The sequence below is a fragment of the Ovis canadensis genome, chromosome 9 (genome assembly GCF_042477335.2).
Source record: "Ovis canadensis isolate MfBH-ARS-UI-01 breed Bighorn chromosome 9, ARS-UI_OviCan_v2, whole genome shotgun sequence".
Taxonomy (NCBI): Eukaryota; Metazoa; Chordata; class Mammalia; order Artiodactyla; family Bovidae; genus Ovis; species Ovis canadensis.
In genome coordinates, this window is record NC_091253.1 from 86,935,737 (window position 1) to 86,959,122 (window position 23,386).

At 42.6% G+C, this 23,386-nt stretch overlaps 1 long non-coding RNA gene across 2 annotated transcripts in view; it reads right to left on the bottom strand.

Annotated features, from left to right (window-relative positions):
- LOC138445937 (uncharacterized) overlaps window positions 1–23,386 on the bottom strand; it is a 127,094-nt gene that overhangs the window by 81,734 nt on the left and 21,974 nt on the right. For both annotated transcript variants that reach the window (XR_011259056.1, XR_011259057.1), the window contains exon 2: window positions 22,585–22,688. This is a non-coding gene — a long non-coding RNA (uncharacterized lncRNA). The remainder of the gene's footprint in view (window positions 1–22,584; window positions 22,689–23,386) is intronic.

Below are 23,386 nucleotides of genomic sequence, written 5' to 3' on the forward strand. Positions count from 1 at the left end.
CATTTCTAGTCAGATTTTTGCTGCTTGAATGCACTGATCACTGATACAATTTATGGAAAGAACTTTATTATCTACTCTTCTTTACTAATATTTACTCTAGCATTTCTTCCTGAATATCCATCCTCCCCCTCTTTTTCTCGCTCCTGAGGATTTCAGTACTAAAGTCTGTTTTCATTGTCCCCACAGTTTCTTCTCATGGAAAGAGAGGTTTAAATTCTCATTTTTTGCATGTGGTGGAGACAGATGTACAAAATCCATTTTGAAAGAAGTACATTTGTGGCTAGTTTTATTTTCAAAATCTAATGTGTATTGCTGCATTTTAAATAAGCATGTTTCCTGGGGCAGTTGCAACCTACACGTGACAGAACCAGTTGATATAGAAGCAGAAAGGGAAACAGTTACTGGTCTGGAAGCAGAAAGCTGTCTGACTATGGGCCTGGTTTGCACATGAAGACCATACTTTCAGAAACCCCTAACCTTTAGCAACCTCAAATGCTAAAAGCAAAGTGTGAAGTAACCAGAGGTGAAAAAAAAAAAAAAAGGAGCCTTATTATTGAACTTTGTTACAGTACTATACCTTTAATTTTTTAAAGAAATTTGTATTTCTTAGAAGAAAAAAATCCCTATTTTTAATCATTTTCAAATGAATGCCTTGAATACGTGCATCTGGTCTGTTTAAGAATGTCTGAGTAACTGACATATTGTTTTGTCTGTCAAGGATATTGTCCATTGTATCCCGTAGTTTCCTGTTTATGAGGGCCCTTGGGGAATTTTTTTCTGTCTGATCATAGAACTGAGAATATTTATAGCTGAGCAATAGGTTTATTTTTATATCATGAATTGTAGTTGATTTAATTGTCAATGGGCTGCTGATTTTTGTTTTATTGGATGCTTTAAAAAAAGCTATCTATAATGTGCACAAGTCTCGTAACATTAGTTCCTTTTTTTTTTTTTAATGTTAATTAGGTCAGGTGTTAATATAAAGGGCAAGAATGACTCTGGCTAGTCATGTCCCCAGTGCCTCCACTTCATGTTTCCCATTGACTCAGAACATGCAGCGTTAACTAACATTGCATGAATTTGATTCATCACTACCACCAACTTTAAGAATTTTTTATCATAATGATAATGAACAAAGGTTAGTGGGCATTTAAATGAACAGTTCCAAATATATATAATTGCTTTAGCATCATGATTGAAGTTTATTTTTCATTCAGGTCAAATCCAGAATGAACGCTCCTGAATAACCTATAGCTCTTTTCCAGCCCTGCCCCTTGCACCTCATGGCTCTGCCTGCTTTAATGTGTTGCTTCCAAGACTGCCCTGCTGCTCAGTGTCAAGCCTGCAGAAGAAGAAAGATCCTGGATGATGGAGCCTGGGAAAGTTTTATGGGGCAAGCTACTCATATTTCATTGGCCAAAAGTCAGCCCATGGCTACACCTAACTGCAGGAGAGCTGTGAAACCAACTCTGGCTCCGTGCCCAGGATGAAGGGAAAGCAGGTGAGGTGAGGACCCAGCTGGTCCCTGCCACAGTGAAACATAATGAAGTAAAAGATACAGAGAGTTCTATAACCTGAAGAGGAATGGAAAATTCAATTAAATCTAATCGCTTGGCGAAAAGATAGGCTACACCCCAAGGGGGACTGTAGAATTCTATGTACCCAAATCATGTGTTAAAAAATGAAAGAGGCTGTGATAAAAATAGGGTAAGGGTGAATTTGAAAGACACTCTGGGACACATGGCATACTCCCCATCTGGTGACACAGTAGGCAGAACCAATCCAGCTATGATAAGCAGCTCAGTGTGTTAACCCGCTGCTCAGATAGAATCATCCTGCAAAAAATATCCTAGTCTTATATATTTCACTGAGTCTTGTATACTTTACTGAGTCTTGTATATTTTACTGAGATGGCATAACAGTTCTCAATAACTCCATCCTGCCTGAAATGACTTTCTGCTCACTTTGGCTGGTTAAAGTGACTTTATTTCTATGGAAAAGATGTAGAAAAAGTGTACAGATGAAGGCAATCAAACTTGTATTATTACTTTCTTGTTAAATTTAGGAGTAAGTTTTCTAACCATTATGATCATCTGTTTGTGTGTGTTATTTAAGGAGTTTGAAATGTTTAAGAGAATTTAACAAATTAACCTTGTGATTTTGTTTTGAAATGATAAACTGATATCAATTTGTGATTTTCATTTGAAATAATTGAATATGTTTATAGTGTTTGAATGTTTAAGAGAATCCAATTTACAACCAGGTATAAGTTAGTTTTATTATGTTTAAGAATTCATTGATATGTAGAAAGATTTTACTTGCTAAGTTTCATAAGTGTTGCCCTGTCAGGCATTTGAAATATTTCAGAAAATCGAATATATTAAATTTGTAAGGGTAGTTGAAAAATATTTTAGGAAATTTATTTACATGTATTGTTCAATTCAGTTCAGTCACTCAGTCGTGTCTGACTCTTTGTAACCCCATGAATCACAGCACGCCAGGCCTCCCTGTCCATCACCATCTCCCGGAGTTCACTCAGACTCACGTCCATTGAGTCCGTGATGCCATCCAGCCATCTCATCCTCTGTCGTCCCCTTCTCCTCCTGGCCCCGATCTCTCCCAGCATCAGAGTCTTTTCCAGTGAGTCAACTCTTCACACGAGGTGGCCAAAGTACTGGAGTTTCAGCTTTAGCATCATTTCTTCCAAAGAACACCCAGGACTGATCTCCTTCAGAGTGGACTGGTTGGATCTCCTTGCAGTCCAAGGGACTCTCAAGAGTCTTCTCCAACACCACAGTTCAAAAGCATCAATTCTTCAGTGCTCAGCTTTCTTCACAATCCAACTCTCACATCCATACATGACCACTGGAAAAACCATAGCCTTGACTAGATGGACCTTTGTTGGCAAAGTAATGTCTTTGCTTTTGAATATGCTATCTAGATTGGCCATGACTTTCCTTCCAAGGAGTAAGCGTCTTTTAATTTCATGGCTGTAGTCACCATCTACAGTGATTTTTTTTTTGTTTGTTGTATAAAGGTGGCCAATTGAGGAAATTCAATCTTTTAAAATGTGTAAGTTAATCGAACACTACTCAAACAACGAAAAAGCAATGGTTCACATTTTTACATAAATCACTGTATTTACAAATAGAATTTATAAGTTAGATTTACAGGTTAAGTTTGAAGCCTTAGGTAAAATAAAATTTTCAACTTTAATAAACTGAATATTAGAATAGATATCAGTAGTTCCTTTTATTCACAAATTTCTCACACTTAAGTAGACAACTGACAGGAGTAAAGAGGAAAACGAGAGAGCAGGAGTCATTTAATAAAAAGCAAGACCAACAACATTTAAATTTGTTTCTTTCAAAGAAAGATGTCTAAAGTAGTCAGACTCATGGAAGCAGAGAGGAGAATAGTGGTTGCCAGGGACTGGGGGAAAGGGAAACAGGAGCTGCATATCCAACTGGTATGAAGTCTCAGTTATGCAAGAATAAGTTCTCCGGCTTCCCTGCTGGCTCCATGATAAAGATTCCACCTGCCAATGCAGGACACACAGGTTCAGTCCCTGGTCCAGGAGGATCCATCCTGCCCTGGAGCAACTAAGCACGTGGGCTGCAACTACTGAGCCTGTGCTCTAGAGCCGCTGAGCCGCAACTACTGAGGCCACGTGCAGCAACTGCTGAGGCCCGTGCATCCTGGAGCCCGTCCTTTGCAACAAGTGAGGCAGCTGCAGTGAGAAGTCCATGCACGCAACTAGGGGGAGCAGCCCCTGCTTGCTGCAACTAGAGGAAAAAAGGCCCCCACAGCAAGGCAGACCCAGCACAGTCAACAATAAACAATTTTTTTAAATTAGTAAGTTCTAGACACATACCGCACAACAGTATGCCTGTAGTTAGCAATACCGTTTCGTGCTCTTTGGGGAGGGTCTGCAGCAGGAAGTGAACCGAGGGAGTCGACTGCTGGCGTGCGGAGCCAGAGGAGCACAGGGTGGCGATGACCGCAGAGCTGTGTTTCTGAGTGAGGACAGAGTTTCCATGATGCTCACATTGTTGGGTTACAGTTCACTTAATTTAACAATGTAATGATGATAATGGATTTACTTTCCTTTTGAAAACAACTCTGAGAGAGAGTTAACGTCAGGGTCATGAAGACCTGGACAAACCAATGCTCTCCTTGCTTTAGATACCCTTGGCCCTGGAGTCAAGCCCAAGAGCGAAGGGATTATTATGTCTCAAGGTTAATCAGCATTAACATAATACTCTAGGATGGAATCTTCACTTTGAACATTCTTTTCATTAAGATCTAGAGAATAATTTTCTGCTATTATGTGGTTACAGCCTCTTAGCCATGCTTTTTAAAAAACACAATCATTTTTATGACACTATGGCAGAGAAAACCAGAGAAGCCCCTGTATGCAATTTTTACAAAATCTCCTTCAGGAACAGAACCCCTGGTTTTTCAGCTGGAGATATGGGTACTCAAACAACACACCTATTTCCCAGCTTCCCTTGTCTGATGTGCCCTGTGGCTAAGTTCTGACCGGTGAGATGGGGGCAGAGGTACCATGTGGCAGCACCTGGAAGTTTTCCTTACAAAGACACCCAGTATCTGCTGTTTGTGTTCTTTTCTCCAGTCCCTCTGCCAGGACCCAGATGTGGCCATCCGGGACCTTGAGGAGACTGACCGCTCTAGGGGATGACGGAGTGGGTGGCTAAGAAGTGCCTGGGGCCTTGAGCACTTTGAAGAGCCTTCCACACTAGCCCAGGATGGCCTAACTGGCCTGTCACCTGAGACAAAAATAATCTCATATTTTGTGTCAGCCCCTCTTTGGGGTTTTTTGGTACTTGTAGTCAAACTAATCATCACTAGTATAAAAAAATTAAAATTCTGTTCTATCATCTCTCACTCACCCTGTTAAAAATTTTCTTCATCTTTCCCCCTCATTTATCTCATTGTCTTCACAGTTTGTCAAAGACTTTCTTTTCCAAAGACCACACTGTTTCTAACATAGCTTTCTCCACCATTCTCCTTGGCATCCTTCTTTGATGGTGTCTGAAGGCAATGGCACCCCACTCCAGTACTCTTGCCTGGAAAATCCCATGGATGGAGGTGCCTGGTAGGCTGCAGTCCATGGGGTCGCTAAGAGTCGGACACGACTGAGCGACTTCACTTTGACTTTTCACTTTCATGCACTGGAGAAGGAAATGGCAACCCACTCAAACATTCTTGCCTAGAGAATCCCAGGGATGGGGGAGCCTGGTGGGCTGCCGTCTATGGGGTCGCACAGAGTCGTACACGACTGAAGCAACTTAGCAGCAGCAGCAGCAGCATCTGATTAAAACACACTTGGTGGTTGAACATCCCCAGAAGCACATAGTCTCATGACTTAAAATACTCTGATAGAGATTTTTGCAGTTCAAAATTTATAGCTTATATCAGATTCACTTCCTCATTACGTTCTTCTACCCAGTCACACCAACAGCCCTTTTCCTCATCTATTCTGCAACTCAGGAAGAAGAGTCACGTCCACACATTCAGGTCAGACTACTCGGCTAATGGCCTTGGGTGTTGGAAGTGGTGGTCCTTCCCTGATTTCCTGCTCTCATAAATTTCCCAAAACTCACTTTCTCCTTTTGTAAACACACACCTCCAATCCGTTCCCCTGATCTGTTTTTCCTCCTGTTCCTAAAGGCCATTGCCAGCTGTCATTCAACTTGCACTGAATCCCAGTGCTGCCAGGTCTCCTCATTTCCAAAGTTTCCTTCAATTCAGCAGACCTTTACCGATGCGTTGTCTCATGCCAAGCCCCACACTAGGCTGTGGGGATATAAAGAAGATTAAGGCGTAGTTTCTGCTCTTGACAGGAAAGGTATTTAGCTTCCTCCTTTCTTGCTGTGTACTTACCACCCCTTCAATCATTGGTCCACATGGACAGGGCCAGGTTTTCAGGGGTGGGGGCTACACCAGGTGACCCTGCTGTTCAAGCTGACAAGACATTCAGATGAACATCTATCAGGGGAAAGAGTGTAGCTCTCTCACTCCTCTGTCCTTACTTTAATAATTTTGTGTCAGAAAGGCCTAATCTGACTTTTCTTATATGCTATAGGAGAGATTTCAGAGAGAAGGGACTTGGCTTGTTGCTTTGAAACAAAATGAAACTTGGATCTAGGGCACTTGAACCAATGGACTGACTCCTATTGTTTCACACAGACAGAATTATTCAGGTATCTTGCATGGTAACCTGGTATGCAAAAGAAAGTCCATGGTCAAGAATAAAAGAGTGATGGAACAGAGTGTACCAGGTGTCCCAGGGAAATCAGGTTGAGAGGTTGGGATGGAAGCTATGAAAATAAAGATCCATTAAAGGCTGTATTTCCTTTCCCCTTCCCCCACCCCTCCTGGGCTTTCAGTTCAGTTCAGTTCAGTTCAGTTTAGTTCAGTTCAGTCGCTCAGTCGTGTCCGACTCTTTGCGACCCCATGAATCGCGGCACACCAGGCCTCCCTGTCCATCACCATCTCCTGGAGTTCACTCAGACTCACGTCCATCGAGTCAGTGATGCCATCCAGCCATCTCATTCCTCGGTCGTCCCCTTTTCCTCCTGCCCTCAATCCTTCCCAGCATCAGAGTCTTTTCCAGTGAGTCAACTCTTCGCATGAGGTGGCCAAAGTACTGGAGTTTCAGCTTTAGCATCATTCCTTCCAAAGAAATCCCAGGGTTGATCTCCTTCAGAGCGGACTGCTTGGATCTCCTTGCAGTCCAAGGGACTCTCAAGAGTCTTCTCCAACACCACAGTTCAAAAGCATCAATTCTTCAGCGCTCAGCCTTCTTCACAGTCCAACTCTCACATCCATACATGACTACTGGAAAAACCATAGCCTTGACTAGACGGACCTTAGTCGGTAAAGTAATGTCTCTGTTTTTGAATATACTATCTAGGTTGGTCATAACTTTTCTTCCAAGGAGTAAGCGTCTTTTAATTTCATGGCTGCAGTCACCATCTGCAGTGATTTTGGAGCCCAAAAAAATAAAGTCTGACACCGTTTCCACTGTTTCCCCATCTATTTCCCATGAAGTGATGGGACCGGATGCCATGATCTTCGTTTTCTGAATGTTGAGCTTTAGGCCAACTTTTTCGCTCTCCTCTTTCACTTTCATCAAGAGGCTTTTTGGCTCCTCTTCACTTTCTGCCATAAGGGTGCTTTGATCTGGAGGAAGTATCTGTAGCTCTTCTCTGGGGAGGAGGAAGTCCATCAAGGTGTCAGTGTTACAATTTCTCTAGCTAGGCCATCTCCACCATGTGGTCCCCTCTTCACAGCTGGCACTCCTAAAGGTATCATCTTCTGGTTAACATCTGCAGTTAGCACCCACTAGGTCTATCTGTCCTCCCTGTTAACCTAATTTGGGACTTTATTATACTTTTTAAATGTCTCTCTTCTTTCCTATTTTGAGTTCCGTTACAAAGTCTTTCTCTATGCACTTAGCCTTGGGAGGCACCATGCCTGATCCTGGCCTTCCCCCATCAGCCACTAAGCATGTGGGTGGGCTGGGGGCATCCAGGACAGTCCCCTCAAATGAGAACAGCCAGGAAAGGGTGAAAGTCAGGGACAATTACTCCGGGAGACTTTTGAGATTTCCTGAAGTTTGTTTCTTGTTTTACCTCCCCAGCGGTTGTCTTTGGGTGTGTGTATACGTATGTATATGATTCTATTTCTACTGTGCAGTGAAAGTGTTCGTGGTTCAGTCTTGTCTGACCCTTTGTGACCCATGGACTGTGTAGCCTCTGTCCATGGAATCTCTAGGCAAGAATACTGGAATGGGTAGCCATTCCCTTTTCCAGGGAATCTTTTCAATCCAGGGATCAAACCTAGTCTCCCACATCGCAGGTAGATTCTTTACTGTCTGAGCCACCAGGGTGGTGGCCTTTAAAAATAAAAATGACATTGTATGCTTGTCGCTGAAACAGCAGAGGGTGAAACTGAGGGGTGGAATTCATCCCTCGACACTATTCTGAAGGTCAGTCTCAGCCAAAACAGGGGCTCACGGTGAAGAGTCATCAGAACCCTGGGAAGAAGAGGTAAGCAAGAGCCATCCTTGGGACTTGTGTTATCAGTCAGAATGGAAGGGCTGAGAAAGGACCCTGCTTGGGACCGAAAAGAGAGGGTTTTCACCAGAAGAGAAGCCCAGCTCCCCAGTACTTCTGTGGCATTATAGCAAGCCATTTCTGCACATTTGTAGAGTAAGTGAATGAGAGTCCAAGTACTCTAGAACAAGACTTTGGGGCTCTCTCCTGGAAGCACTGCTGGGTTTCAAGTCAGAAGGCTAGGAGTCAAGTCTTGGCTGCTTAGACACCTAGCTGTGTGATCATGAGTCTGCTCTTAAACTCTCTGGCTTCTTGGTTTCTTCCTCTGTGAGGGGTAGTAATACCTGCCTGTCTCCTACCCAGTCAACAGGTATCTGCAGCATACAATTACGCTCCAGGTACCAAGCTAGATGCCTGGAGGAAGCAGCCTCTCGTAGCTTGTGCTCTACTTTGAAATTGGATGTGAATAAGCAACTGTAAATGTGCCATTGTCACAGTGGAAAACCTCTGGGACTCATGGGCACATTCATTTGCCAGGGCACCTAACCTAGGCTGGGTGGTTGAGGGTGGGGTGGGGAGGGGAGTCTTCCTTGGGCAAGCAGTTTGAGCTGAGATGCAAAGGATGAATAGCAGTCAGACAGATGGAGCTAGAAGGTGAGACCTGGTCACAGGAAAGAAGGTTCAGGTAGGGAGAATGTTACCTGTTGGACCAAGAAGATGGCAGAGAAACAAGGAGTGCAGAGCTACATGGGGAATGGAAAAGACGGTGCTTAGCCTCATGGGCTGTAGTAAATGGATTCTAAGAGAGACAAAATGACATGTTAATGAAGTGCTAACATTTCTTGAGCCAGGTACTCTGGTCATCACCTTATGTGTGTCAGCTTATTATTTCCCCCAACAGCCCCAAGGTCACTATTAAATGGTGCAGACAGAATTCAAACTCAAACTCCTGGCCCCTTCCCACTATAATGTGCCTACGTAAAAGCTCTGCAGACTCCAAGGCAGTATGCCAGTGTCACATACGGAGAGTTTAGACCCATAAGGATTCGTTTCTCCCTAAGCTCTTTTGGATATTTCTGTTTTTGAGGAAGGTGTTTCCCAAGGCCACAGAGAATGTGGGGGAAAAAAATGAAATCAGCTTCTGTTTAAAGAAACTTCTTTTAAAGGAACAAATGACTCTTGGTCAGGCTGTTTCTCTCTGGTCAACATCCTGGCAGGAAACTTCCAAGCACAAGAGACTTGAGAAGGAAGGAATGTTTTCTTTGCCTCTAATTTAACTTCCTGTTTTTGCTTTCAAAAATTTGCATAGATTTTCTTAAATGCTTTTAGGGAAAAGTTGGTTGTTTTTTCATTGTTTCCATGAGATGAGATTTTTGTTGGTAGAGATCAGCCATGGAAATTGCACGGGACCAGCCAGCTTGAGTTGCCTGGATGTAAACTCTGCCAGCTCCTCTCTGAAGGCTATTCTGTGCCCCTCCCTCCACCTGTTCACTTGGAAATACTCCTACCTCTGTGGTCTCACTCGAGCCCCACATATTCCTGAGGCACATGGTCAAGCTTATTTGTTGATATGCCTGTTGTTCTACCAACTGTCAGCTCCTTGGAGGCAGGAACTATCTGACCCATCTGTCCATCTCAGTGCTTACCTGGTGCATGGCACATAGCAGCCACATCATAGCTGCTTATGGAGTGAAAGAGCAAACGATGACTGCTTGAAGGGTCGCAGCCTTGATGTAGTTAGTGCCTATTCTGGACAAGCACTGTGCCTGTGGGTTGCATACCTCGTCTCATTAAAGTCCTACAAGCCTGCCATGCAGTTTCTCTTACTCCCCACCTTTCAGATAAGGCAAACCGGGGCTCAGGAAGCTAACAGTGGAGCCAGGATCCAGCTCGGGTGTTCTTTCCCATCACATCTCTTAGCCTCCTCCCTTAAAGTGGCAGATGGAGGAAGTCAGCAGCTCAGAGCGTTTGCTGATCCTAGCCAGTATGGGCAAGTGTTTAGAAGCTGTCTCTTATTTTGCTTTGAGGAAACTCCAGCAGGATGAAGTCATAGAGACAATAACTGCCTTGACTTTCTGCGATCTCTCCTAGGTGAGGCAGCGTGGAGTCAGGGAAGGAAGGAGGCTGCAGGTCCACTAGGCCAGGGTTCGAATCCTGGCTCTGTCACCGCCTGTGTGGCTCTGGCAAGGTGTTCAACAGCTCTGTGTCTCTTACAGAGGGATAACCACACCTCCCACATGGGAGCGAAGAGTGCATCAGAAGTTTCAGGTAGAGGGGTCAGGGCCCGATGAGTGCTGTGTGTGTATGGCAGCTGTCTTTAATCTGAAGATGCTGGAGAGTGCTGATGTCACCACATTGGTGGCCGTGGCTGACCCTGTCCTCTGGCTTTAGCAAGCACAGGGCATCAGGTCAGCTCATTCCCCCGGCCTGCAACACCCTTGCCCTCACTCACTCAGATGGCTTGCTCCTCCATGAGACATCTTCCCTTACCTCCTTTAACCCAGTTGCATGGTTTGGTTGCTGTTCGTTTGTTTGGTGATTGATTGGTTGTTGGTTGGTTTGGTTGACTGGTATAAGGGGGATCTTGGAATCTTGACATAAACCAGGGGTTGACAAATTAGAATATGTAGGACAGATTTATCCCTCCCTCTGTTTTTGGCCACTAAATAACAAAGATTTTTACATTTTTAAATGGTTGAAAACATTTTTTAAGAGGATGCAATTTGGGAATTTCCCTGGGGATCCAGTGGTTAAGACTCCACACTTCCAGTACAAGACATGTGGGTTCAATCCCTGGGCAGGGAACTAAGATCCCACATGGCACACGGCACAGCCAAAAACAATTTTTTTAAAGAGGAAAAAAAGATTAAAAGAATACCATTTTATGAAAATCGCATAAAGTTCGAACTTCGATGTCCATGAAGTTTTACTGGACACAGCCATGCTCATTTGCTTACATTCTGTCTACGTTTTGTTTTCTTGTTACAACAGCAGAGGTGAGCAGTTGCAACAGAGACTGTATGTACCCTAAAGCCGAACATATTCCCATCTGGCCCTTCTTAAAAAAAAAAAAAAGTTTACCCATCTCTGGTATAAGCAAACAGCAGCAGAAATGCCCTACCAAACCTCATCCCCTTCCTCCCCATCTCCACCCTATCCCCCATACAGCCTCAGGTCAGAAATCCTTCCCCATTAACAAACTGCAAATACTCCCTGAGAACTTTACAGAGTGCACGCCATTCTTTTTTTTTTTTTTTAATTTTAAAATCTTTAATTCTTACATGCGTTCCCAAACATGACCCGCCCCCCCCGCCCTGCCATTCTTCACTCGTTAATTTTACTGGAAAAATCACGATCTGAGCTCAGTGCAGAGGAGAGAAAAAGAAGGTAGATGTAAATGAGGAAGAGAAAGGGAGATAAGGAAGGGAAAGTGGGGACAGTGAGAATAGTAAGCAGATTTATAAAGAAATATGTTCCAAATAAGAAAACCCATAAAAAGCCAGGGAAAGGGAAAGGGTTAACAGATATGTGTAAATTCCCCTACTTTCTCTGCAATTGACACAATCCTATCATCTCTTCTTCAACAAGTTTTGACAAGATGGCAGCAAGAGGCAATAACATCAGTTAGAGAAAATGACTAATTGAGAGACTGTTGTTGACATAATCTGGTATTTATTCAACTAAGGAACTGACCAGCTGACAAAGATGAACTCAAAACTCCTAGTAAAATTTTGCTGTTGCAGTAAATGAGCTAAGGAGTCAGGTGTCTACCAGAAGTTACTGAATCCCACAAAGAAATAGTAGCAACTTCAGCAGTAAAACCTTAATGTTAAAAGATTATAATAATCAACAAGAAAAGCCTATAAAGAATAATAAGACAAGGATATTATTTTTAAAAATAGAAATTTAAAAGTCTACACATTCACTTGATTAACATAATTCTTATTTTATTGATAAAAAGAAAAACCCCAGTGACTCAGATATGCAGATGACACCACCCTTATGGCAAAAGTGAAGAGGAGCTAAAAAGCCATCAAGAGGAAAATGAAACAGGAGAGCGAAAAAGTTGGCTTAAAGCTCAACATTCAGAAAACAAAGATCATGGCATCTGGTCCCATCACTTCATGGGAAATAGATGGGGAAACAGGGGAAACAGTGTCAGACTTTATTTTTGGGGGCTCCAAAATCACTGCAGATGGTGACTGCAGCCATGAAATTAAAAGACGCTTACTCCTTGGAAGAAAAGTTATGACCAACCTACATAGCATATTCAAAAGCAGAGACGTTACTTTACCGACTAAGGTCCATCTAGTCAAGGCTATGGTTTTTCCTGTGGTCATGTATGGATGTGAGAGTTGGACTGTGAAGAAGGCTGAGTGCCGAAGAATTGATGCTTTTGAACTGTGGTGTTGGAGAAGACTCTTGAGAGTCCCTTGGACTGCAAGGAGATCCAACCAGTCCATTCTGAAGGAGATCAGCCCTGGGATTTCTTTGGAAGGAATGATGCTAAAGCTGAAGCTCCAGTACTTTGGATACCTCATGTGAAGAATTGACTCATTGGAAAAGACTCTGATGCTGGGAGAAATTCGGAGCAGGAGGAGAAGGGGACGACCGAGGATGAGATGGCTGGGTGGCATCACAGACTCAATGGATGTGAGTCTGAGTGAACTCTGGGAGATGGTGATGGACGGGGAGGCCTGGCGTGCTGTGATTCATGGGGTCGCAAAGAGTCGGACACGACTGAGCGACTGAACTGAACTGATGGTAACACAAAAGAACATCTGGTTTCATCCCTGGCGCCTATGGAACTCATGGCAAGATTTCTAGACATAGACATGTGCATGCATGCATGCTAAGCCACTTCAGTCGTGTCCAACTCTTTGCGACCCTATGAACTGTAGCCCATCAGGCTCCTCTGTCAATGGGATTCTCCAGGCAAGAATACTGGAGTGGGTTGCTGTGCCCTTCTCCAGAGGATCTCCCAACCCAGGAATTGAACACATGTCTCTTACATCTACCTATAATGACAGGTGGGTTCTTTACCACTAGTGCCACCTGAAAAGCCCAAGCATACACATAGGGATTGTTAAAAAGCAGAATAAGTATAGCAAGACATTTCTACTTTTTAAGACAAAGACCAGAGATAAAGACCCTAAAAGCACAAGTGTTTGCCAAAGTCAAGTCCCTGCGGGCTTTGTTTTTTTCCAAGTATGCACTTGATACAGAGGAGAGATTTAATCTAAATAGAATTCACTGAGGGATGAGGAAAGCTAAAAAAGGCTCATTTTCTCACCTTCAAGGAACTTGCTAGTAATAGAAGAAGATAAAAAGGAGAAAGCAGAAAAGCAAAGCAGTACAAGCAAGAAGATCCATGCACTCCAGCGTTTACCGCAGCACTATTTATATACCCAGGACATGGAAGCAACCTAAATGTCCATCAACAGATGAATGGATAAAGAAAGAGTGGTACATATATTCCACAGAATATTATTCAGCCATTACAAAGAACAGAATAATACCATTTGCAGCAACAAGACAGACCCAGAAGTTGTCGTGCTGAGTGAAGTAACTCAGACAAAGAAAGACAAATATCATATGATATCACTTATATGTGGAATATAAAAAATGGTGCAAATGAACTTATCTACAAAATAGAAATAGGGGTGTAGAAAACGAACTTACAGTTACCAGGGAGGAAGCAGGGAAGGAGGGATAAATTGGAAGCTTGGGATTGACACATACTTATTACTGCGTACAAAATAGATAACTAATAAGCACCAATTGTAGAGCACGGGGAACACCACTCAGTACTCTGTAATGGCCCATACGGGTAAAGAATCAGAGTATATATAGAAACTAATTCACTTTGCAGTATATCTAAAACTAACCCAGCATTGTAAATCAACTGTACCTCAGTAAAAATTATTTTTTAAAAAGGCAATACAAGCAAAAAGACGAGTACACTGCTCGCAACCCTGTGCATGCCCCGGTTCATTCAGCACGCGCTTATGCTCAGGCTCTCCCGATCCAGAGGTCCGTCATCTCCCATTTAGAAGCGTTTCTTCACAAGTTTATGCAAGACCTGTAAAAGGCACCCCAGTGGTTGATTTCTACCAATTAGATAGCAAAAGGGGGAAGAGGAAAATTAAACCCTTTCTAATCAGCACTTCTCCAAACTGCCAAGGTCACACAAAGAGAACAAGCTAGTCCGAGAAACTGCCACAGCCGTGAGAAGCTCAAGAAGCCACAATAACTAAATGTGTCACCGTGTCACGGATGGGGTCCTGGAATGGAAACAGGATATTGGGTAAAGACAAAAGAAATGCAATTAAAATATGAACTTTGATTAATAGCGTGTCAATATTGGTTGATGGTGACGAATCTATCACAGTAACAGAAGATGCTAATACAGAAGAAAACTGCGCAGAGTCTGTAGGGGCTCTGTGTGCCGGCTTCACAACTGTTCTGTAAATCTAAAACTGATCTGAAAAGTAAAGCTCATTTTCCCAAAGAAGGAATTATTCATTCAGTGAACATTTAGAAAATGACTCTGAGTCAGGCACTCTGCCATGCATCTCACTTGAAGCCTGGAATTCTGGTGAATTTGCATCCTCCAAACTTTCCGATTGTCTCATCACAGGAAAGGTTAAAGGAGTCATCTGTCCCCTTGACCTTGCAATAACCAATGTCAGTGTTTTACAGAAGACAATTAATTCACTGTGAGATTTAATGGGTGTTGCAGAGGGGGGAGGGGCAAGAGGGGTAGTCTTTGGTTCAACAAATTTCAGAAAAATTGTTGTTTAGTCACTAAGTCAAATCTGACTCTTATGCGACCCCATGAACTGTATAGCCCGCCAGGCTCCTCCATCCAAGGGATTTTCCAGGCAAGAATACTGGAGTGGGTTGCCATTTCCTTCTCCTAGATATCTTCCTGACCCAGGGATTGAACCCTTGTCTCCTTCATTGGCAGGCCAATTCTTTACTACTGAGCTATGTGGGAAACTCTCAGAAAAATTAGATTAAAGCAAATAAACACATTTGTTTATAGAACCTCTCAGAGCCTTGATTTTGCTTATGCATACTGTAACTATCCCCCCGAAATCTATATAGTGCAGCATGTCCCCAGCTTATTTGCGGTGAAACTTTCTTATTGCAGAACACTTTTGGGGACTAACTTCCTCCTGATCATATTTTGGAAAGCACTGTGCAACCTAAAAAGAAGATTGCAATAGCTGAAAACTGCTGAAGGAGAGGCTTGGCACCATGAGTTTAGAACAAACACAATGAAAATGACCTCACCAGTCATTACTGATTCTTAATTGATTGCCTCAGGGTTCTCAAGAGCCAAAAATTTTGCCAAACTAATTGCTGAAAATTTTTCGTTGTATGCTCAAGGCCTTAAACAAGAGCCTAATGGACTGTGTATCTTGTTAAATGTAACTGCATGAGGAAACTATTAATGTTAGACTCAGTTGATGTCCTCTGTGGCTAAACAAAAGGCATTTGTAACTCAATTCTTTGAAAAGTTACACAAATTTGAGTGGGCAATGAATATTTGGTCTAGATTAGTTAATGCTGAAATGAGTAAATCCTCCCTGTTTTGGGGAACAAAGACAATTCGGTCGCATATAGCTGCAGACACTCTAATGTACCTTGGACAGCTAGAATCTTAAGAACTCATATATGGAAACTGTACATTCTGTTCCTTTAGACATGCAACTTTCTGAATCTAAACTACGTTTTAATTTAACCAGTTTGGGCAGTTGTATCTCTTCTGCAGAGATTAAAATAATAATAGGCTCAGACCTGGCAGAGTTTTCTTGCAGATTTGTTTCAGAATAGATGACAGGCAATAAGACTTGAAACTTGACAACCCTGGCTTTGTTATGGGATACAGATGTAGCATTTTTACCAACCCCTGACTACTTTTAGCACAGTCCTTGAAGAACTGGAAAAATCTTGCTTGAGATGCATAAAAGTGGCAGAAAAGTAACTGTTAAGGAAACAGAAAAACTGTGGTAGTAGAATAAAGTAAGGAATCAGAACTCAGCAGAAAGAGTGATAGAGATGGAGGGTGAAAGAGATCGGTTTGAATCCTAGGTCCATCCCATTGAAGCTGAGTTATCTTGGACAAATGAATTTTGGAACTGCAGCTTCCTTATCAGAAACACGGGAACAATAATGTCACCTTTGCACAGTTCTTGTAAATTACAGAGATAGCGTCTGCAAAGTGCCTTTTACAGTACTCAACACCTACTATACCCTTGGTAAATGTTAATTCTAATAAGAAAATTCTGTGCTCAATCTTAAACAGCAGAGGGTTTAGCAAGGATTCAAGCGAGTACTGGAGCATCACCACAAAATAACTGGAAACCACATTTATAAGAAGAGGAGGGAAAATTTTTTAGGCCAGCTAAAAATGAATGCTGTATGGAAAGAACAGCTTGATTTGCATCAGCAGAGGTTTTTTGGAAGGCAGGCAAGACATAAACTTTTAGCCTTTTGGCATATCTGAACTCAATTACAGTGGTTCTGCTTAAGTCAGATTTGTCAAATGGGCTTCTCTGTACAAAACCTTCTAAAACCAGTATTTTCCTAGACTCAAACAAGAAAACTATTGGATCCTCAAAAATGAGACAATGAAAGGGAAGCAAGAAAATGTTTGCATATTCAAATCAGCAAAGCATTATCCTTTTCTTGGCTAACAGGGAAGCTTCTCACAGTACCACTGAGATGACTCCCTCCTTCCCTGATGCCAAAGCTGCCCAAATGTAAATACAATGATGAATAGCAGTTCCTGCAGATACAGCACCAAATGAGAGAAAGGGTGAATTTTATGGTACATGAATTATGGTATTGAATTGTAGCTCAATAAAGATGTTACTAAAAAAATATTCAGAGAATCATAAGTAGTAGATCTGCCACAATTAAGTAAAAGTAGGTTTTTCAATAATAGTTTATATATATTGAATGCTTATTAAGGACCAGAATTTTTCTAAGTATTCTCCATGTATTAATTCATCTGATCCTTGTAATTACCCTGTAAGGTAAGCACTCTTAGCCCCCACAGATAAACTGGCTCGCTTCATATCACACAGTAGTAAACGGCAGAACTGGGGTCAGAACTCGGGCCATCTAAATCCAGAGCCCTATTTCTTAACCAACTCACCACTTATGATCTTAACCACCATACATACTACACCATGCTGCTTTCTTGAATATATGGAGTCCATTATTAGAACACAATTGTTTGGAATCCAATTCAAATACTACTATATATTCTAACAAATAAGTGCTGGGTAAGAGGAAATTAATATTTAACTCCATATAGCTGTATATTTGGCAGAACTAAATAATATAATCAAGAATAATCAGCCTACAGTCAAAGCCTGGTTTGACAAAATATGAGAGGTTATAAAATAGAGCAAGTCATTACAGACAATAATCTCTTCCTCCCGGGCTGATTGATGTTTGTCATTCTGCTGTATGCCCAGTTAGATTTTTATCAAGAAGAAAAATGATGCAATCAGAGAAGATGATAAATTACACATCTTGTAAACATTTAGTAGCCTAAACAAAGTGATTTGGCATCAAGATAAAATATAAATATCTTCAATAACCACTGATGTGTAACTGCCATTACAATTTCATCATGTGAAAAAAAAGGACCTTTTTCCTTTGCTTCTATTTAGTTAGTTAGCTAATTTAGTGGGGAAAATTGAAGTCTAAAGGAGAAATGAAGGAAGATTTCAATAGCATTTATTTTTTGTCTTCACAAGAGGAAAGGCATATCATCTGTTAAATGGGACACAAAAGAATAAGGTAGTAACCATTCATGCTTTATAGTAACGGTGACATTTCTTTGCTCTTTTGTTTTAAAATTAAGTTCAAGCGTCCTGCTCGACTAACAGTCACAAACCTAATGTTTTGTGCCTTATAGGCTGCATGAAGCATAGTCTTTTCAGAGATTGATGGTGCTGTTTATCCTAAAAGTTTCCTACATACAAGGACATATTATCACTCTCACCCTGTGCCAAGGTTTCATAGGCTACTGGGACAGCAGAGTGGAGTAAAAACTACATCAGAAGAACAGGCTAGCTGGCTTGGAGGTATACCTGGATTAGAATTCACATTTTAAACAAGAGCAGTATGCCTGTGAACTTCTCTCAAGGACATGGAAAAGAAGAAATATGGCAACAAGCTACTTACAGATTGAGCTGCTTCCATTGCTTTCCTCCAAATCTTTCTTATCCAAAACCCCGGGCTTCATCTCCAGCAAGATACATTTCTGATGCCTTCTGACATCTGTTCTATACTTCAGCACCTCTGAGCCTTGGTCCAAGCTGCCCAGACCCATGGAGAACTCGTCGTCTTTCTACTAAGCCCCATCTCCCCATCACCACCCTCAACACATACACACAGGCACATTCTGTGCTTTTTCTTCTTCACCTCACCACTGAACTCACTTAATTCCAGGAATTTATTATTAGCTATCCTTCTCATTCATTTATTTGATAATTTTGTTCAACCAAAATCCTCTCATTTAGAACAAGAACTATGTGCCAAACATTTCGAAAGCAACCTTTAAATGACATTTCTTCTAAGCAGTTTGGCAACTACCATGGCGAACGTGCCCATTTATATGATAACTCTGTCACACTCTCTGTCCTGGAACTAGATAGATAGAGGCTTGCAGGATCGTTGTATCCTCAAGCCCTCTGGACTCGAGCACAACTGGTAATAAATTCGAGTTAACCTACGAAAAGACTGGTGCTGCCAAGAGCAGCTATTCTAGCTACACATCACAGCAAGAGAAAGTAAATGCACTTTGTCTCACATTTCTGAGCCATGCTGATCCAGCCAACTTTTGACTCATCCTCCTCACCCAAACAAACATGGAACATTTATTCCCAACTCAACTTCGGCCAAAAAGAGGAACCCTGAAGTCCAGAATGCTAGTTTGTCATTTAATGTACTTCTCATTAACTGTGAATTAAAATGACGTCTTAGAACGTCATAGAGACAAGGAGACAGGTTTTGAGTCCCAGATCTGCCAAAAATCAGCTGTGACACCCTGGGCTAGCCACAGCTTTTTGGATCTAATGTCCTCATCTTTAAGATGAAAATGTTTTCAGAGGCTTCTTGAAACCATGAAATAAGGGGCCGCTATAAGAAAGTGCTTGGAAAATGACAGATGTCTCCAGAAATGTTGACAAACCTCTTACTGCCATTCGAAAAACCCACAGCATCTTTTAAACCTGATTCCACGTTGATGATTCGGACCTTTAGTCTTTGCCTATCGGCACTAGAATTTAAAATCAAACTTCGCAAAAGACAATCATGGCTGGTCTTCATTGCAGTCACTCCTGCCTCAACCCCCCTGCAATCGGCCTTCCATTCTCATGCAGCTGTACCCTGCCAAGGCAGCCACGAACTTAACTGGCCAAGTCTGAGAACTTTTTTCCTTGCACATCTACTGGTCACTTAATGCTTTCGGTCAATTTCTCTTTCTCCACCTCAGAGACACGACAACAGGGTGCTTTTTCTTGGACTTCTCAGATTCACCTGCTCAAGTCTTCGTCTGCGTTGTTTTTTCTCCTTCCACCTCAAGTCTGTGGCAGCCTTCCATGTCCTGATGGCCATTCACCTCGTAGCCTGCCCACTCTCTCCGCACGGCCTCACCCACCATCATAGCTTCAGTGACCACAGTCTAAGCAAGTGACCTCCATTCATAGCGTCAGTCCTGATAGCCTTCCATGCCTGCTGGATGCTTCCACATGGATGGCCTACCAACCCCTTGACCTTGTCACATCTAAACCAGAACTTACTCGTTCTCCCCTGTACTGACTCTTCTTTCTGCTTTCTCTCTCCCTTATCCCTCATGTGGAGTTTAATCCCTTGATTCTGGCAGTTCTTTCCAAATACCTTGGGCACATCCTAGTTGCTTCCTGGGCAGAGTTCTGCATCTGTCTTGTCCCCAGAGTGGGCTGTCCTTATTGACAAAAGGGGGAAGTACACTTTTGATTTGTGACCTGGTTTAATTACATACTGCTTTTAAAATTTCTGAGAAAAAAATCTAGGTGACAAATTTCCACTAAACATGCTTTTATCCATTGTCTTAGGTGCTAGATTTGAATTTATTATGATGATTGAGAGTAAAAAGAGAGACCAAAAGATTATATAATATGTGGTTTTCATATCAGCAGACTGGGGATGATAATGGTTTTCCCCCAGGTATTCATGGCAAAGGTTTTCCAGTTTTGTAAACTTTTGTGCTGTGCTTAGTCACTTGGTTGTGTCTGACTCTCTGTGACCCCCTGTTCTATAGCCCACCAGGCTCCTCTGTCCATGGAGATTCTCCAGGCAAGAATACTAGAGTGGGTTGGCCTGCCCTCCTCCAGGGAATCTTCCCAACCCAGGGATGGAACCCAGGTTTCCCGCATTGCACACGGATTCTTTACCATCTGAGTCACCAGGGAAGCCTTTGTAAATTTCTACTCAATTCAAATTGACGCCTACTTCAAGTGGGGCTCCAGAGTCCAGGTCTTACAGATGGGGGTCTGTTTTACTCCTAGGTGTCTAGGGACCCAGTATCCCCCATAAAATTCATACCCAGCCTCCCACCTCAGTGTCCCTGCCTAATGAACACACCAACCCCAGTGAAGCGTTTCTTTTTCTGCCATATGCAACCCGCCCATCTGCTCCCTTGTATTTCTGGAACACCTTCCAGGTGTCTCTGCTACCATCAAACCCCTGCCTTCTGCCCCAGAGAAAAGGAACATGCCTGTAGTTCTATTCAAGAACCAGAACTTCAGATGCCCCCAAAGAATGCATGAGGGTTTGATAGGGTCATTTTGAATATGGCATTTGATGCTATTCACATTTTAACATTTGCCCCCCGTTTTGTAACCCTAAAAGGTAAATCATATAACTTTCAGCCCCTCTTGATTACTAAACCATGTGCACCCTGTTTCACTTCTCCTGAAGGAGAAATTTTGGCCCACAGACCATCTCCTGCTTCCTTCTCTCCATCCAGCTCTTCTCCCAGAGGATCTCTCCAAGCTTAATGAATAAATTCAGCCCCAGGACATTTGCCCCCTCTTTTTTAGAGTCTCTCATTACAGCTGCCTTTCACCTAAACTTTCACAACAACAAAATGTTGCGATACTCCAATTCATTTGCTCCCAGGAACTCTGTCCAGCAAACTGACACTGCTGAATTAACTGAAGATGCATGTCTCTCTAATGTGTATTCTCGGACTGTTGGTCCATCACTGTCAATTCCTTTGTGCTAGATTTTTATTCAGAATTGTAGGCATCACCGAGATATAGTTTATCTGCCAACAACAAAGGAGGCTCATAGGGAAGGAGGACAGACAATCAGGAAACAGAAAAGTCCCTGTGCTGAGGTCTAGCCTCAGCAGAGTCCAGGGATATCCTCAGGATGGACGATGTCGGTGAATGAAGAAAGATAGAGAAAGACATAAGGAAAGAAGGACATGAGGTGACCGAGCTTCAGTGAGCGAGGCCCGTTTACTTTATTTTCCTCAGGGCTTTTATACCCTGAGTTATACATACAGCAAGGTGAAAAATGCAGAGTCAACTCAACATTCCATCAGTAATAACTTTTATCGATATCAGGTTCCTTCCTGCAAGAGTCTTATTTTTTGTACATTATCTTCTGGCCCAGAGGCCTGTTGATATTTTATGACCTCTTTTTGATAAAGGTTGGTCAGCCAGAACAATAATTTTCCCTAAAAGTGTTTCTTCTTAAATTCCTAGCCTGCGTCACCCTTAAAATACAGAGTTACATTTTTATGGAGCAAAGATTCTGCGGGTTACAGCAAAGAAAGAACTTATTAACTCAAAGTCTAATGTTGCTAATGCTGCTGCTGCTGCTGCTAAGTTGCTTCAGTCATGTCCGACTCTGTGCGACCCCATAGACGGCAGCCCACCAGGCTCTGCCATCCCTGGGATTCTCCAGGCAAGAACACTGGAGTGGGTTGCCATTTCCTTCTCCATGCCTGAAAGTGAAAAGTGAAAGTGAAGTCACTGAGTCGTGTCCAACTCTCAGCAACCCCATGGACTGCAGCACACCAGGCTCCTCCGTCCATGCGATTTTCCAGGCAAGAGTACTGGAGTGGGATGCCATTGCCTTCTCCTTGCTAATGCTAAGGCTATTACTTGTTTCTACCACATCCTGACTATATGCACTCCCAGGAACACAACGGATAAGGGATGTGAGAACTTGGCAGCAAGCATAGGCTCAACAATGTTGCAAGAGTCTGGATAAACCTCCCAAGTAAACTAGAATGCTAACAGGGGGTTTGAAACACTCCTTTCATGCCTAGGAGAATTATCAAATAGAGCCCTAAATTAACTCTTTGGTCAGGGACAGCCCTCTGTTAATGTCAGAAGAGTTGATGAAAGTCATGAAAAAACAGTTTCTGGTTTTGGGGTAGATGCTCGAGAAGGGGGGCCCCTCGAGGGCCTGATCTCACCTTTGTCCATCAGGCCTCTTCCTCATGACCTTTGCCATGGGCGGGATTCTCCACGCTGGCTCCCGGCATCCCTGGATAGACTTGCTTCCCACCTGGAGAACAGCCTGAGTCAGGACAGACAATCACAAGCTGGTTAACTGGGGCACCAGCGGGATGGATCTCCTTCCATACTAATTCACAAAGATGTCTATGCCCCAGTTACCATGGGAAACATTTACTAATTTCTTTGACCTGGTTTTCAGTTTACCTTTTCTACCTGGTCTATAGCCTCCATAATTCAAAAGCTCAGGGCAATTCCACTTTATTCAGGACAAGGAATGATCTTTCAGGACTACTCCTAGCTGAGAGTCAGGAGCGGTGGGAAGAGTTCTCCTTTTTCCTCTCTCATCTCCCCACTCTTCCCCACACATCCCTGGGGTCCTCCTAACTGAAGTCGAATTATCCTATCAGCTCTTCAGCCTTGAGCATGGTCAGATAGGTTTTGCACTATGTTAAAATTGAAACATCATGAGAAGAGACACACATTAAATCTTATTAACTAGCCATTTACATTTTGATTAAAAAAATATTTGATTGTATTTCTTTTCTTCTTTCCCACAGAGCAAGTTTTAAGGAAAAAGAGCAAACAGATCATAAACACTGAGGAAGAACAAGTGTCATGGAAGAATCTAGAGTCCAAGTGCCTACATTAAAATCTAACCAAAAGAAGGATCACAGGGGTTCCTTTTTTCCAGTTCTGCCACATCCCCTTGGTCCCATTTGGTCCCCAAAGGACAAATAGCTCAGTGCTCTCATCACAATC